At 43.6% G+C, this 18274-nt stretch overlaps 1 long non-coding RNA gene across 1 annotated transcript in view; it reads left to right on the top strand.

Annotated features, from left to right (window-relative positions):
• The first annotated feature begins 3136 nt into the window (after nt 1-3136).
• The window catches only part of LOC122554575 (uncharacterized), a 78760-nt gene continuing 63622 nt past the window's right edge, over nt 3137-18274 (top strand). Inside the window, exon 1 of the long non-coding RNA XR_015758053.1 lies at nt 3137-3269. This is a non-coding gene — a long non-coding RNA (uncharacterized LOC122554575). The remainder of the gene's footprint in view (nt 3270-18274) is intronic.

Here is an 18274-nt window from a genome sequence, read left to right as displayed (position 1 = left end):
ATGTGTCCAGAGCAGTAATTTTTTAGAGATCTCCAATCTACAAGATGCTCATCTTCAAGGAATTTCCTTCATATTGGCAGCAATAGAGCAGAGGATTTTCATCAGTTCTCACTTGGGCCACTAGGTGGGGTAACACTGAGGAAAGGCAAATGGAAGTGCTGGACCTTGCTCAGAACAGAAGTATTGTCCACTGGCCCAGTCAATGAAAGGGTTTGGACTGCAATAAACTCAGCTGGAATTCATTCAGCAAGCAGGAGGCAGAAATGACTATTTGAGTACAAATTATTATTTGGCCTCATGTTCTGGTTATAAATCCCAACTTCAATAAACATTATTAATCAGTCTTGCCAATGTTATATTCAGTCAAGTAAAATTTTGTGCAATGGGTTTAGTCTTCTCAAGACTGCAGAGAAATATTGTTCAGTGATTTCCTGCTTTTGTAATAGCTTTAGTGTTCAAACATTGAGGAGGTGAGTTTTGAATCCTTTGTATGGTCAGTGCCACCAACACAATCAAACATTGTTTTTCCACGTGTGGAATACAGGGTTGGTGCCTCTGATTTTCCTTTCTTTCAACAGGATAGAATTTCATTGCTCCCTCACTTTTTCCAACCAACGGCAGAAAGATTAGGGTTGGGAGGCCAGTTCTTGGCCTGCAACTATTTTCTAGCAGACCGTACACAGCAAAGTGAGAGGTCACTGAGCTACAACACATAGCTTTTATCTACTTAATATGGTTAACACAGAACTTTTAGTCTGACACCAACAACTTTAACCTGCATTTTCAGATCCCTTTGGTAAAACTCAGCAGGTCTGTCAGCATCTGTGGAGAGAAAGCAGTTAACATTTTGGTATTTAGAACGGTATGTGGAAAGGACCCTGGCGCAGATATGGAGCCCAAGTCATAGAAGAAGCTGGAGGGATGACAGAAAAAGAGACGTAAAAATAATGGGGAGAGACAGACGTTATTTTAAGGGAGTTTTAGTGAGACAGCTCTAAACAGTGTTGAAGTGTCTGGATTGGGATGCAGTGCCGGAGGAGGTCACATAGGCTTTGGTGTGAGGACCTGAAAAGCCATTGTAGCATTCCCTTCAAGTGGCATGTGGATGAGGAGCCAGAGGAGACGCAAGAAGTTAGTTATTTGCATCAATTTGTTTTGCCTTTAAGGGCCAGGAGAGACAGGACTGTTCCATGAGGAAATCTTCGGCTTTGGCTACACTGATCTAACTGAACTTCTTCAATTCCTAGTAGCACTGAACTCCCGAATCCTTCAATACACACATCAAATAGTTGGGGACTGTTCCTTAAAATGACCGGGTAAAAACAAGGACTGCAGATGCTGGAAACCAGAGTCTAGATTAGAGTGGTGCTGGAAAAGCACAGCAGGTCAAGCAGCATCCGAGGAGCAGGAAAATTGATGTTTCGGGCAAAAGCCCTTCATCAGGAATAGACCATCCACTTACAATGACCACCCACTTCTCACAATCCTATTCCTTCTTGGCAATCAGTTTCAGCATACCAACAGATTTGAATAGAAGAATGACAGTCGACATAGAAATGTGAAAATGCAGTGGACGTAGTCTTTCACTGCTTACTCTCTAAAACCAACCTCAAGTTTTGAAAGCTATAAGACCCCCCTTAACCTCCTCTCCTCTATATTTTTTCTTCCAAATCTCTTGTCACATCTGTATTCAGTTCTGAAGAAGTGTCACTAGACCCACACCATGAATTCTGCTTTTTCTGTTCAGATGCTGCCAGACCTGCTGAGTTTTTCCACCACTATCTGATTTCCAGCATCCCCAGTTCTTCAGTGTTTTTATTTGTTATCTGCATTCTCTCGTGTGTGGTATCTTGAACGATTCCAAAAATGTTATGTATCCAGATTCATTTCTTTTGGGTGGCCATTTTTCCCTTGAAAGGAATTCACTATAAAAGATGCACATGTTATTTTAGTTCACTGCATACCGATAAAGGAGCACCATGTATTCACACCAAACCATTTTTAACGAAGTGTCTTGTCACATTAAGTACTATTTGTGCCACTGTTAATGTCAAATCAAATTATAAGATTTTATTTGGCTTATCCTGTTACTTAGAGTGGAGAAAAATAGATCCGCTGTGAGGAGAAGTTAAAAATATCTGAAGAATGTGTAGCTCTGAATAGTTGAAAGATTGTCACGAAGGGAATGGGTACCACAGAGGTTGGCATTTGCAAGTGCCATGACCCATGGGTCAGTACCCCAAAGCGCTGGGGAGATGTTCGAGATGTAATTCCAAAATGTGTTCCTTTTTTTTCAGAAAAATAAAAAAGAAAGTAAGTGACAATCTGGTGAGATATTTCCACAGAATGACACACCTATAGCTTTCAAACAACAGTGTGAAACACAGCTGGTAACTTCGGCTGAGCTTGACGGGACCTGTTGGATGCTTTGAATGGTTGCCTCAGATCACTTCGACAGGTGTCCCCTGCTGGTCAGGGATCTAGAAGGTTCTGGAATGTTGGGGATCTCTTGCACAGGTGCAACCTCCTTGACCAGTTCCAATAGAGGTCATTAGGCCCTTGACAGAGGGGAAGTGAAGGGGCCAGGTGGCTCTGGAGTGTCCTAAGACAATAATCCCTGGGCACCTGGCTGTCACTTGCCCTTCCTGGCACTGTGCCAGGAGGGGATCAAGCATCTGGAGGGCGATCAAGGTGCCAGTGAATGAACGCATCTATGGCTGAAGATATGGAGTGGAGTTGCCCACGCATAACCGGCAGATGCTGATTCATCTGCAGGATCTGCCTTTCCATCAGCTCAGTGATGCTGGAGTCCAGGGTCCCATTATCTGTACTGTGCTCAGTAGGAGTCTGTGCTCCAGCAGTCTTCCAGTTATTTTGGTTGTTTCTTCCCTCTACTGCTGTGGGCTTGTGTTTCATGCCTGTGCTCACCAGGATGTAAACCCTGAGCCTACTTTAGATGGATTGTCCATTGAGTGAATGGTTCTATGTTTGTGGGAAAGACTTGATCGTGTATCGTCTAAGAGTCTCGACTCTTCCTTCTCAGAGATATGGTTTGAGATGGTGCTGGAAACTGACATGGGGTGTTTAAGTTTGACATTTTTTTTGTTTTGGTTGGGACCGCACCTCGTTGCTGCTTTAGATACTGCTGAAAGTAGAAGAGTGATGGCTTCCACGCTCGATGGTGCATAGATCCAATCTCCTCTCTAGAACAGGCATGCTCTCTTGCCAATCCCATGGGCCGACTCCTGGAAGGCATCTTAAGAGTTAAAGTAAGTGAAAATCAAAGGAAGGGTTCCATGATGTGTGTGGCTGAGGTGTCTCTGAGATGTTAAGACTAAAACCACCTTTTGTGCTTGTGTTTTTAACCCATGGAAGCGTCTGGTGAAAACAATATGTGCTTTTTCATGGTGATATAACCATGGTCTTCCCATCATACCCCGTCACCAAGCTCACTCTTTTTGCATCAAACCTCCAGGATTCAAGCCTTCGATGGACGATCCTATGCAATGCTTAAGAGTTCAGTGAATTTTCCCCTCAACTTCAGCGTTGGTGAAAGCCTTTCTTGCTATATAGAAGCACCTCCCCTTTTCCAAAGAAATGGCACACTTTGTAGTCACTTCTGTGGTTGGGGATCACTCCATATGTTATTGTTGTGGACCAGATCAGATCCTGTCAAAATACATTAAGGTAGCCTAGACCCTAACTCTTTCTTATTTTAAAGATAAATGCGGGATGCATGTTCCAAATGCAATTCAACTGGTCAAACCACTTGACATTGAGCAAACCTCAATTTATTCAAACACTATGGCTAACAAAAGAAACAGGAACTTGGAATAATTTAGCTGTATTGGAAAACATAACAAAATGATAGATTATTTTAATGCGAAACAACAACTTTTCGAATATAGTAACATCCCCCATAAACACACCATTGGCAAAAAGCAAAATCGGAAAAAACAGCATTGTCCCACACCCAATTCCAGTAACCCAGATGGAGAAATACCCAGAGAAATCTCAGAGAGACAAGGTAGCAGCTCGGAGAGATTCACTCCTTTCCAACCCTGCTGAATGCAAAAACTTAAGATCCTGGTTCTGTGGGGAGGGAGGGGGGGGGGGGGGGGTAGCTTGACCACACCCACTCAGGCTGCTTTTATTGTTCCAGCTTAAAAAAATTCAAGCATTCTCAAATTGGTTGTCTTCTCATAAACTGCTCATCGCCTGTTCCCCAATCTCTCCAAAACAAACCAGGACTAATGCATCTCATAAAGCCACAGCATTGTCACATTATATTAGAGGTAAATACCGACTCTTATATTTTAACCTCCACCATCTGATTGTTATACCTGTGACCTTATGTGGACTACGTTTTTTTTAATTGAAGGAAAAAATATAGATCTAAAATTGAAGTGGTGACCACCAGTTCACAAATTGAGGCAAGCTTCTTGAGACCACATGAAATAAAATGAATTATGTCCTCTGAAACTACTGAAGACATCAAAGTCAGGCCTCAGAATTGAGTCAGCATCACAAAATTTGTGTCTTCTATTGCATGCACATATGCACAATGATTTAACATATTGGATGATGAATACCTCACCTGCCAGTTAGTCAGCTTTGATAGACAATGAAGATAGAGTCTGGAACACACGTTAAACTATTTCAGCAGCTTTTGAGTAGTAGAACAGAGAAAAGAAAACTGAACATGTGACAACAATAGAACTTTCTCATCCACTGCCTGTTTCTCTCATCACTTTGGAGTAAAGTGCCTTTGGAAAAGCAAATTGCGAGAACAACCATTCAGTGAGAACTCAGGTTCTGTTACTGCTGAGGGTATAACTCAATGATTAAATAACTGCAGGTTAAGATTGTGTGTGTTTTTAATGTTTCATCTTTATTATTTTTCTCAGGGTTATTAGGTAAAGAAATTCCTCTTTCACTCGAGAAAATGTTGGTAATTGGCTCCAGTATTGTCTAAAAAGTTACATTTTAATTGGAATGTGATAACTGGGAGATAGCAAAGCAAAGAAGGATATTTGTTGTGAATGCCATGAGGCCAAATAGATAGGAGTGAATTCCTCCTCTTCACTTGGCTGTAACCAGTACTGAGGTAATTTTGGATTTCACCCATGGACTGATTGATAAAGACTATACCCACCAGCAACATGAAGTGAATTCTTTGCATGGACTGCTCATGCTAGTGGAGTTGTTAATGTGCAGATTGGAGAGGAGAAAGTGAGGTCTGCAGATGCTGGAGATCAAAGTTGAAACTTTATTGCTGGAACAGCACAGCAGGTCAGGCAGCATCCAGGGAACAGGAGATTCGACGTTTCGGGCACAGGCCCTTCTTCAGGAATGAGCAGAGAGTGTTCAGCAGGAGAAGATAAAAGGTAGGGAGGAGGGACTTGGAGGAGGGGCGTTGGAAATGTGATAGGTGGAAAGAGGTCAAGGTGAGGGTGATAGGTCGGAGTAGGATGGAGGCGGAGAAGTCAAGAAGAAGACTGCAGGTCAGGAAGGCGGTGCCGGGCTGGAGGGATCTGGCTGAGACAAGGTGGGGGGAGGGGGGATGAAGAAACTGGTGAAGTCCAAGTTCATCCCCTGCGGTTGGAGGGTTCCCAGTCGGAAGATAAGACGCTCCTCCTCCGACCGTCGGGTTGTTGTGGTTTGGCGGTGGATGAGTCCAATGACCTGCATATCCTCGGTGGAGTGGGAGGGGGAGTTGAAATGCTGTGCTACAGGTTGGTTGGGTTGGCCCAGAGGTGCTCTCTGACGGTCGGAGGAGGAGCGTCTTATCTTCCGACTGGGAACCCTCCAACCGCAGGGGATGAACTTGGACTTCACCAGTTTCTTCATCCCCCCTCCCCCCACCTTGTCTCAGCCGGATCCCTCCAGCCCGGCACCGCCTTCCTGACCTGCAGTCTTCTTCTTGACCTCTCCACCTCCATCCTACTCCGACCTATCACCCTCACCTTGACCTCTTTCCACCTATCACATTTCCAATGCCCCTCCTCCAAGTCCCTCCTCCCTACCTTTTATCTTCTCCTGCTGAACACTCTCTGCTCATTCCTGAAGAAGGGCCTGTGCCCGAAACGTCGAATCTCCTGTTCCCTGGATGCTGCCTGACCTGCTGTGCTGTTCCAGCAATAAAGTTTCAACTCAAATGTGCAGATTGGCTAAGAGCAAATGGCTTGACTTATTGATCACCACATGACTTATTTAGCAGAGTCCGTTGCTGAAATGGCTTTCAACTGCAAGGCTTATAGTCACAAAGTTCATTGTATTGCACATCTCAAAACTCATCATTAGCAAATTTCCCCTTATTGTCAGTCAGAAATGTAGCTGTTACTTCACGTCCAGTCCTTCATCATTCTTTTGTGATGTTATCTACAATTATCCTTTTTGTCCTTACCGCGCATTAGTAGAATGACTGCATTAAGTTGATGTCCGTACAATACAAAATAAAAATGTTTCTGACTTTGTCACAAAACTGTAAATCCATGGCTAGTAATTCACAAAAGACTCATGCTGATTGACTTTAAGAATTTAACCTATATTTCTAATCAACCTGTTCAGAGATGTTGTTACACCCCACTGCAGTAGGTGGGACTTGAAGCCAGGCCTCCTGGTCTGGGGTAGTGACACTACCACTGCACCATAAGAGGGCTCTTTTTGATACTTCTTAAGTTTGTATAAGTTGTTACTACTTATGTTTGGAATGCTTTGCAACACCCTACCTAAAGTACAATTTTCAATCTGTGACCAAAGGGGTGATCAAATCTCTTGTGTAAACTTAAGATAGTTTGCCTTTTTTGGGTCCCTCTCAAATTTTTCTCATTTGATGCCATGAACACTTCTTTAAAATGCTAAGCAGAATTTTCGGATTTTAGTAGGTGGATGCAGTATTGCCCTGACTGGGTAAACTACAGAATTGCTGACATCCAAAACCAATTGCTTACTGTTGTTCAGTTACATGTGTGTCTGTTTCACAGAAAGCTTGCTCAGCAGCAAGGATAGCTCATTAGAGACTACATCAGTATTAATAAACTCATTTACTCCAATTTTTTCAGTCATCTTATTTTTTTAACTTTTGTTGATAAAAGGGAGGATGGGATACACTGGTAAATGATAGGCCATTCAGTCTAGCCTCATGGTGGGAAAGTGATTATAAATAAGTCACTAGAAATATACCTGCACTTAGAGAGACATGGGATTGTCAGCATGGATTATCAGTCTTTTGAAATCTGTCAGATTCTGACTGTATCTCATAGGTATCTGGTAGATTATCTTTCTTGTAAATTTCATCTGTGAATCTTAGCTGAATATTCAAAACTTCATGCTCAGTTAGTAGGTAAATCTTTTTGTGAACAGGATGGCTCTGATTTTAAACAAAAACAGAATTTGCCGGTGAAGCTCCGCAGGTCTTGCAGAATCGTGCAGAGAGAAACAAGGTTAATATTTGGGTCCAGTGACCCTTCATCAAGACTGTGTATCTTCCTAATAAAAGTAGGATATGTCAAATTTGCACCTTTGGTAAGGACATAAGTGTTGTCTACATTTTGACTTCTGCCTTACACTTATCACAGACGTTCAGATTCAGGGAATCATTCCCTGGTAATTCTGTCTTGTTTACAGCCACTCTTCACAACCTTATAACTAGAATAATACATGCAGTCAGTTTCTAATCTTCATCGTGAGGCAGCCATCCTCTGCTACCATATTAGATTACTTATAGTATGGAAACAGGCCCTTCGGCCCAACAAGTCCACACCAACTCTCTGAAGAGTAACCCACCCAGACCCATTCCCCTATATTTACCCCTGACTGATGCACCTAACACTTATGGGCAATTTACCATGGCCAATTCACCCCGCCTGCACATCTTTGGATTGTGGGAGAAAACCGGAGTACCTGGAGGAAACCTGTGCAGACACGGGAAGAAAGTGCATACTCCACACAGACAGTCACCCGAGGCAGCAATCGAACCTGGATCCCTGACACTCTGAGGCAGCGGTGCTAACCACGGAGCCACTGTGCCACCCTTGAATTATTAATTAATTCATTCTGATATTAATACATTCTGATGACACAGGGTTATCCAGACTGTTATGGACCAGGCCAGACCCCCTCAAAACATTTTAAGAAGGTAGCCCAGACCCCAACGTTTCTAGTTGCTTCATGCAGATATAAAGTGGATAACTCGGGTGATGCAGCTGGTCAAACCACTTGGCTTCAAGTAAAACATAATTTATTTATGCACCATCGAAGGAAGCACAAATGAAACAGAATTCAGAGTAACCATGATTTAGAAACCCGGCTGACATGATGTTCCCCACAACTTAACAAAGAGCTGTTCCGATTTCCTGCAATATCCCATAAACACACCCCTTAGCAAAAAGGTAAAGTCAAATACAAGTTCTTACAGGAGAGATGTCAGAGAGAGAGAGGCTCAGCCAGGGATCCCCTGCTGAAGCATGGAACCTCTTTCAACTGCAGCTTGTTTCTCTAGGTTGCCAGCTGAAACTACGTCAAACTCGAAAAATCCCTGAAGTGGGAGAACTGGCTACTCCACATTCATTGTACAACTGTTTTTTAAAAGGCCCTTTTCCCTGATTGATGCCTTAAGCAGTATCTTTTAGCTATAATCAATGTGGCCTAACCCAGACAAATCGGAACCTCTGCCTTTTACAACCCCTTTTGAAAAACCCAAGGCCAACCTTGTTAAAGGAACAGCATTGTCACAAGACACCAGTCTTTGAGTGAACACTAGACTTATTAACAGAAAGCAACATTCTGAACATTTGTCTCCATATTTAACCCATATCCAGTACCCAGAACACTTCCTGAATCCATTCTCAGTATCACATAACTGTCTCTTTATATCCACAAACGGTACTTAATCAATGACTTCCATCTGTATGCCCTTAACCTTAATATTACAAGTAACATACTAATATTTGACTCAAATATTGTGTCAAAAAACGAAAGTGTCGACCAAACAGATTCCTTGGTGATGCCAAGCTCTGAGTTGTTATAGCTGAACCCAACTAGGAAACTGTGAGTTTTTCATCAGATTCTGGAGTTGTGTCTTGTGGAGACTATTTGGGAGGTGAATCACACAGATTCAGTTCTGGTTTTGATACCCAGGTGCAGATATGACTAATCCAGCCAAGGTAATCCCCAAAGCATTGATGGTGGAGAACACAGCGACTGTGATTATTTTAAAGGTCAACAGGGAGGCAGTTATGTGATCCTTTCCAGTCTGAGATCGTCATAGCCCGCCACATCAGTGAAGTAAATTCGACTGGTCAAGTGTTTGCTCTTTCATTCATTTCAATCTTTTGGTGCACTCTGGGCCTTGAGCCTAGTTTCTCTTTGTGGAGAAGCGGAAAGCTGGAGGGGAAGTTTTTGTCTGGCATTCTCTTGCATTGTTACTTTAATATCCTGTCCAGCAGCTCTGCTATTGGAAAGTGTTGCACATTGTCCATTGTTCCTTATCATAATGCCACTGTAGGGGGAGTTGCGGAGAAAAACAAATCTTTTTTCATAATTCGTAACTGGGAAACCAAGATAGAGACCCAAAGGTTACAATTGCATGGTTGAAAAGAATAGACCGTGAAATAGTCATGTGAATTTACCATAGTAGTTCCCATTAGAGATCAGTTAATAAAACATTCAGTATTCACAGAATACAAGAGCAAGGAAGTTACATTGAACTTGTGTGAGATATCGTATTGCGCCCTGTTCAGTGCACCACATTTTAGAAAGAATATGAAGGCATTGGAGAGTGTGCAGAAAATGGCTACAGGCATGAGATGAAGATAGATTGCTGGGAGTTGGATCTATTCTCCTAGAATGAAAGAAGGCTGAAGGGAGATTTGATAGAGGCATTCAATCTCATGAGGGGCTGAGGACACAGTAGATATTGCAATAGTTTTCCCATCAGTGAAAGGAATGGGAAAGAGAGGGCACGGGCCAAGAATAAGCAGCAAAAGAGGCAAAAGCAACATTTGGAAAAACATTTTCAGGGAGTGAGAGAGTGAGGTGTGGAGTGAAATGCCTCAGAGTATGGTGGAGACAGGTTCAGTCGAAAGGGAATTAGACTGTCATTTGAAGAGCAGCAATATTCAGGGTCACAAGAAGAAGGCAGGAGAATGGCACTAAATGTAATGTTCATTCAGCGAGTCATCATGGACAAGATGGGTTGAATGGCCTACCTCTGCACCATAATTTGTGCTATTTATTAAAATAAATCTGTAAATGTGCTGAAATGTGCAAATAATTTGCTTGATAAGATTAGGCAATTCAGATGAAAACGCTTCCCCTCCAATTTTTACCGAATGGCTTATGATAAGCATGAACTTATGTTCTGTATTATTGATCCCAGCAATAGAATACCTTTTACATAATGTTCTTCTTAACAAATTGTGAAGAGGAAATATTATAGCTTTACTACAAATGAGATACAGAATGTTAAACTGTAAATCTTATTATGCCATCATGGGGTATCTCAGATATGTGCCAAGAGTCCAATTTGAAAAAAGAATTCCATCATTGATGTGTTCCATTGCCCGCAGTGGGCTTCAGTCTATCCCAGGAGGCTCAATGACTAAAATACTCAGTGGCAGTTCTACAAACGGCAACAAATACACCGACTTAATAAATACTGGGGCTGATTAGATACGTGTCACTGGTGTGTCATCCGTGGTCTGCTTTCAAACTGATCACATTTGTCTTTATTGGATTGTTGGAGCTGAGTCAGCTAGTACCTTGGGCAGTTTATATCCTTGAAAAATCAGTTCTGCCTGAAGCTTTAAATCCTACACCCCTTTCACCCGTTTGTTTTGAGGTAATAATTAGGTCTGCAGCTTCACACAGTGCTGTGGACAGTTTGATGGTGATGGCCAAATTACATTTGCCTCAATAAATCCTTTAGCAGAAAGAAACCTTGTCCGTTTGTACAAATTGTTTCAGCTGAGGGGAACAGCGTACTGAAAATAGTTGGATGGGAAATGTATCATGATTAGTGAGCGAAAAGCACTGGGAACATTCAAACCATGTGGGTCACTGTGACAAAGTTAGGGTAATACAGAGTCTAGATGCGATGGGCTGAGTGGGCTTTTTCCTGCCTTTGATGTAACATGGCATTTTGAACACATTTGAGACAGCCCAAAAATCATGAAGCATGGAATTTTTAGTCCACTGGTGACAGGCATCAGATCATTACAAACACGTAAGTTTCTATAGTATTTATGTGGGATGGTCTATTGAGGAAACCATTGTCTGTCTGTTCCTTCTTTCCATAAACAAACTTCCCAGAGGGGGTCTGTTCATCTGTTTCAGCTACCCTCATGCTGCTGGCAGTTGGCACTGTGGCTCAGACTCTCTTACTTGCTGGCCTCCCTCACCGTCGCAACCTGCTGCTGGAGTTTCCATTACATACCTACTTGCTTGAAACTTAACATCCCAGCAACTGCACACAGCACACAAAGACTACGATGGCTAGAATGTCTGAATTCACATGAGTGGCAACAGAGTGGGAAGATGGGTGACATCTCTATGCCTGGTGGCAGTTTCGTTTGAAATGCCAAGCCTTGTCACAATTCCAATGCCTCTTTAGAATGTTCCTCTAGTGAGATTGGTTACAAGGCTTTCTGTGGAGCTAGGACAACAAAGATCTGCCCTTGCTGTGTAGTAAACAGTTCTGCCTGCCTCTTCATCCTTGTCTGCACCAAAAATCACCTTCCTGATGATAGACTCTATCCTGGTCTTAAGAGTCCAATCTTTCCCCATGATCTGGGTGATGTGATCCCATGCTTCTAAGAAAGTTGATTGGAGTTTGTCATTTTTAAGCCTCCTCAATTCTATCTGGACATCCCATGCCCTCACTACTTCAGGTAGGTGGACATTGTCAGTTCCAACTCTTCTACTATCCAATCCACCTCAACCAGGTGACTTTCAACTTCCTCGATTATGACTTTAGTCCTGTGTTGCGGAATTGTGACATCGATGCCAGAAAACATGAGAATTGAACTTATCGGCAGCCCACAGATCATGAAGCAGGGACATTCTTTATTCCTCAAAACAAGGAGATATGGAATTAAATCTGTGGTTTTACACTGGGTTAAGAAATTCTTTGTTAATCTGCTCCTTCTTCCAGAAGAGCACAGCAGTTCAGGCAGCATCCAAGGAGCTTCGAAATCAACGTTTCGGGCAAAAGCCCTTCATCAGGAATAAAGGCAGTGAGCCTGAAGCGTGGAGAGATAAGCTAGAGGAGGGTGGGGGTGGGGAGAAAGTAGCATAGAGTACAATGGGTGAGTGGGGGAGGGGATGAAGGTGATAGGTCAGGGATGACAGGGTGGAGTGGATAGGTGGAAAAGGAGATAGGCAGGTAGGACAAGTCCGGACAAGTCATGGGGACAGTGCTGAGCTGGAAGTTTGGAACTAGGGTGAGGTGGGGGAAGGGGAAATGAGGAAACTGTTGAAGTCCACATTGATGCCCTGGGGTTGAAGTGTTCTGAGGCGGAAGATGAGGCGTTCTTCCTCCAGGCGTCTGGTGATGGGGGAGCGGCGGTGAAGGAGGCCCAAGACCTCCATGTCCTCGGCAGAGTGGGAGGGGGAGTTGAAATGTTGGGCCACGGGGCGGAGTGGTTGATTGGTGCGGGTGTCCGGGAGATGTTCCCTAAAGCGCTCTGGAGGTTCTGTTACATTGATTGTTCCGCTGCTGTTGTTGTGGAGCTGCAAGTAAATGTAAAGAACAAACTCAGTTATCCGAATTTCAGATTTCCGAATAAGATCTCAAGGTCCCGTAAAAATGTTATCCTTTATCTGATCAATCAGTTATCCGAACAAAATACTCCCCACCGTCTCAGTTGGATAATTGAGGTTGTTCTGTAAGTGGGCTGTGGAGGCAGCAAGGACATTCATTTCATCAAATGCTGTAGAACGGAAGTGAATGAACATAAGATAACAACCTGCTAACCTCATACAAGGTGTTTGTCATTGGCCATGACCTGTCAATGATGATGAGTATAAATGGATATGATTCACTTCTGACTGGGAACTCTACTTGTTAAAAGAATCACTACCCGGACAGACAGTGTGTACTGGAGATCAAGCCCCAATAATCCACGTGTTGTCACGAACATGAAATGTGACCACTTTAAAGTCCAGGATGGTTAATATCTGACTGTGAAGCATGAGATAAGATAAAAGAGACTCACAACAGCTTACGTCAATGTACAGGAAAACAAAAATATTTAATAATTTATAACAAATGTGATAAAACTAGATTAATAATTATGAATATACAAACTTAAACTGTAGCCCCTTTAAATCTAATCTCTCTCTCTCTCTCTCTCTCTCTCACACACACACACACACACACACGCGCGGCAGTTTTATTGAGGAATATCATGGGCAAAAAATATGGAAAAAAAGATTGTGGATCAGACTACAACAAAAGGGCCTGGTCACTGTTATAGGACGCAGAGAGAGGATGCTGTGTGAGCTGCTGCAATTATCCTGTTTTCAGTGTAGGAAACTATGGAACTTACTTGGTCTAGTGTGGTGGCGAAAATCCCTACTCTAACTGGAGTAGTCTCTTGTTGTTAACAAAATACAGCATTGTGCATGTCAGCAAATGGTTACATCTTTAAACTGGCCCTGCCGTCAATGTGCATTATATTGAAACAAATACACCAATTGGCAGCAATGGTTCATTTTTGTCTTCTGGACAGCGGTGTCATTTGGTAGGGGTGAGTGGTGTGTGGGAGGTGGGGGAGATGGGCAGTGTGAGGGATGTCGATGGGGAGGAAGGTGGGGACTGCGAGGGGTGTCAAGGGGTGTGTGAATGAATGGTGTTGGGGGTTGTGGGTTGTGTTGAGGGGTGTGGGGGTGGGTGGTGGGTGGGAGGTGGCGAGTGAGCAGATGTCGAGGGATGTGGGTGTGAATGGTGTGGGGGGAAAGTGAGGAGTGGGAGGGGTGTCAAGAGGAATGGGGATGAGTGGCATTGCGGGGTGAGGGAGTGAAAGGTGTTGAGGGGTGTGGGGGTGAGTGACATTGGGGTAGGTCAGTTAGGGCTGTCAAGGGGTGAGGGGTGTTGAGGGGTGTAGGGGTGAGATGGGGGAGGTGGGGAGTGGTGAGGTGTCGAAGGATGTGGGTGTGAATGGTGTGGGGGGTGGTGGGGAGTGTGAGAGGTGTCAAGAGGTGTGGGGATGAGTGGCATTGGGGCTGGGAGGGTGACGGATGTCAAGAGGTGTGGGGCTAAGCGGTGTTGGGGGCTGAGGGGATGTGAGCAGTGTCAGGGTAGGGATGAAGGGTGTCAGTGATGGGGGTGTGAGCAGTATTGGGGCTGAGGGGGGTGTGAGCAGTCTTGGGCGCTGCAGGACAGTGAGAGGTGTCAGTGTTGTGGGTGGATGAGCATTGCTGCGGATGTGAGGCGTGTCAGGGATAGGGGTGAGGGTGACGGAGGCCGAGAGAGTGTGAGCAGTGTTGGGGGGTGGGAGGGATTCGGGTTGTGGGTGCTGAGCAGTGGTCCAAGGGATAGGGATGTGAGTAGTCTTGGGGGCTGGGGGAGATGTGAGGAGTGTCAATGTGCCTTGCAGGGGAGGGGTGAGCAGTGTTAGGTTTGTCAGATTTGCCCTGAGTGCTGGAGAGCTCTGAAATGCAACTTGATTTGGACAGGAGCCGAGTTGCTGACCAAGCTGAGTTGCTGGAAATGGCTGTTGGTAAATCCGTGTAAGATCTAGAGTAAGTGTTGTGTAAACAGCCCCAGTTTGATGAGTGCCCAAATCTTTCTGAACTCTGGATCACTGACAGCTACTCCTCCTCCTGGAGATGTATATTGAAAGCATATCGAAGTCTGACAATAGGAATTGCCCAAGGTGGTTTAACTTTCAGTGAGCAATTCCTCCCCTTTCTGGAAGCCTTGGTGAACATCTTCAACTTTAAACTAGAGTCAGGAGGTATCATAAACTTACCAGGGTAAGTTACCGAGGAAGTGTTGGATTGAAGCCTGGCCTAATTTTTTGGTAACTACACAGCTGGCCCCCTCAGTTACACATAGAACCATAGAGATTGAGAGCACAGTCATAGAGTCAGAGTGCTGTACAGCATGGAAACAGACCCTTCAGTCTAACTTATCCATGCTGACCAGATACCCTAAATTAATCTAGTCCCATTTGCCACCATTTGGCCCATATCCCTCTAAGCCCTTCCTATTCATATACCCATCCAGATGCCTTTTAAATGTTGGAATTGTACCAGCCTCCACCACTTCCTCTGTCAGCTCATTCCATATGCGCACCACCCTCTGTTGTGAAAAATTTGCCCCTTCGGTCCCTTTAAAGTCTTTCCTCTCTCACCCGAAACCAAAGGCCTCTTGGCTCATCTTGTCTGTGCTGTCAAAAACAGCCCATAGCCTTGGCATCGTAAGCGTACATCTAAATACTTTTATTTAGATTACTTACAGTGTGGAAACAGGCCCATCAGCCCAACAAGTCCACACCAACCCTCCAAACAGCAACCCACCCAGACCCATTCCCCTACATCTAACACTATGGGCAATTTAATATGGCCAATTCACCTGACCTGCACATTTTTGGACTGTGGGAGGAAACCAGAACACCCAGAGGAAACCCACTCAGACACGGGGAGAATGTGCAAACTCCACACAGACAGTTGCCTGAGGTGGGAATTGAACCTGGGTATCTGGCACTGTGAGGCAGCAGTGCTAACAACTGAGCCACCGTGCCGCCCCACTTCTTAAATGTTATGAGGATTTCAGCCTCTACTAGTCTTAGAGGCAGTAAGTTCCAGATTCCTACCAGCCTCTGGGTCACTTCTGAATTGTGACTCCCTTGACCACCCCACTGCAAGTAAACCACCCCCCCAGCAGATCAATCAACCCCCATCGACCAAGTATCCCCACCAATTCAAATGCCTGACTGACACCTCACCCATCCAACCACACTTTACCAATCCTGTCTATCTCATACTCCCCACCGACCGTTAATTGGATGCAAACTCAATGGTTAAGTACAATTCAAGACATAATTATTTTCATTGACCGCATCTTTTATTCACAAGATCGGCTTTACTGCTCTCTGCTTTCTCATGACTATCCCAGTGAGTCGGCTGACACTCTTTGTAGTAACTCAACCAAATTAAACTAATTGGAGTGATAGCCCTTTAAAGAGGACACTGTGACAAAAATGAATTCTTTGAAGAAAACATAAAATAATTCAACACCAATAAAATACCATTCACGCCACTAAAGATGCACTCCAGTGGACTCCCATTACCCAGTCCCCAGTTGCTTAGCCTGATCCTACTAAAGAGGATTGGTGGCAGCAAATTGACCAAGGTTACCCATCACATTATGCCAGCTGCACAGGCACTCAAGACTATAAAATGATGCAACACAGAGGATTTCACAGCAATAATCATCACCACAACTCACGTTGTCTCATCTGTGGTAACAAAGGTCACAATAATGTACCTTGATTTCCTAGAAATGGAATAGTAATTGTGCATGTGCCCGGACACCCTGCCTGCCACATTACACAATGCTGTTGTTACACTGTTTTTGCGGTAACTTATAAATAATAAATAGCTGGTTTATTGCAGACTGATTTTTTGTTGCTATTTGACATGCATGCAAGTTCCTCAAAATATTTGGGGTGCTAATCTTCAGTTTCATCAATAACAAACATGTGGACATAGGAAATAGGTATACAAATAGATCAGCTGTAGCTGGTCTGTTTGCATTTGAAATTCCACCTTCCCATCTACCTTGACTCTCTTGTCTAATAGTAATCTACCCAGCTCAGTTTTAAAAATATTAACACACCCTGCCTCACTGCCTTGAGGCAAAGAGTTCTTTCTGAGAGAAAACAACTTCTCCTCATCTGTCCTGAAAGGGAGCCCTTAAATTTAATCCAGTGTCCGTAGTACTGGACTCAGCCACACAAGGAAATGACTAGTCCATGCTCATCTTGTCAAAACCATTCATGATCTTATACACAGCAATCACACCATCCTTCACTATTCTGAACTCCAAGGGAAAGGCGAGAAATGATTGAAGCCAACACAATTGGCACAGAGGAAGTTACAGGGCTATGGGGAAAGAACATGGTGGGGCAATTGTTTTTCAATTGCATTAGGAATGGGTCAAGTAACCACTAGCATTGAATGGTTATTTGGATTACCCAAATACTTTCATTAAAGGGTGAAACATGAGTCATTTGGAAGATACAGTGAAATTACTGAGTAAAACCTACTGTAGTGGCACAAGAGTCAAAACATTTGTAGCTTATGAGTGAACATTAGGCCATAAGCTTGAAACTAAATTTCACACTCACTCACAGTTATACAAAGCAGAAAAGCTACATAATATTTCATCCAGCGTTCTGATTTACACCAAGAACTACCACAACCTGCTTGACCTCATCCCATTTAGGAATGTAGGAGACAGCAGTAAGAAAAGGCAATTCAGCCCCTTGAGGTGCGCTGTCATTCAACACGGCAAGTCTTCCACCTCAACATCATTTTCCTCCACTATGCCTTAACATCTTTAATATTTGGAAATCTATCGCTATCTCAGTCTTGAATGTACTCAGCCTCCACAGAGAACTCCAAAGATTTGCTATTTTTTAAGTGAGGAAATTCACCCTCATCTCTGGATTAAATGGCCTTCTTTGTATTCTGAGACTATGACCTCTTGTTCTAGAAAATTGCACCATCTCAAAAGGGAAACACTCTTCTCAAGCCCTAGAAGCACTCGGTGTTCATCAAACAAATAGCTGATTGACCCGAATATTTGCTCATCTAGCAAGTAGGCTTTCTGATCTTAAAAGAAAATTGTTCCAGAGTAGTGTGCAGGGCAACCTCAATAATCCAAACAACACAGGTGGGCAGTATTTTGTTAAGAAAATCGACTTTCGGATAATCAAGGTTGCTCTGTACATGTACCATTGAATGACCACCTTCTTGTTGATATAAAACAATATTATCTGACTTGAGAGGCCTTGTCAGTACACATTTCAGTTGTGATCAGTGTAAATGTACTTGCTATAAGGAACATTGAGGCACCCCAGAGTTGCAGAAAACAGATGCAATGCTCTTTAGTGCAATTCCTGTGCCACATTTCAGCAATATTCAATTAAAAGCAAAGGCCTTGGCAAAAGTCATGGTGATATGCTTGCTGTTGATTTGGCTGTTCTGTTAATTCCATGTACAGTTAACTAACAGACAGATTTCATCACTTCTACAAAGTCCT

This window comes from Chiloscyllium plagiosum, unplaced genomic scaffold (genome assembly GCF_037043375.1).
Source record: "Chiloscyllium plagiosum isolate Xiang-an unplaced genomic scaffold, Cpla_swu_hap1 HiC_scaffold_9, whole genome shotgun sequence".
In the NCBI taxonomy this organism is placed as follows: domain Eukaryota; kingdom Metazoa; phylum Chordata; class Chondrichthyes; order Orectolobiformes; family Hemiscylliidae; genus Chiloscyllium; species Chiloscyllium plagiosum.
Note: the sequence above shows the minus strand (reverse complement) of the source record. Positions and strands in the feature narration are given on the sequence as shown.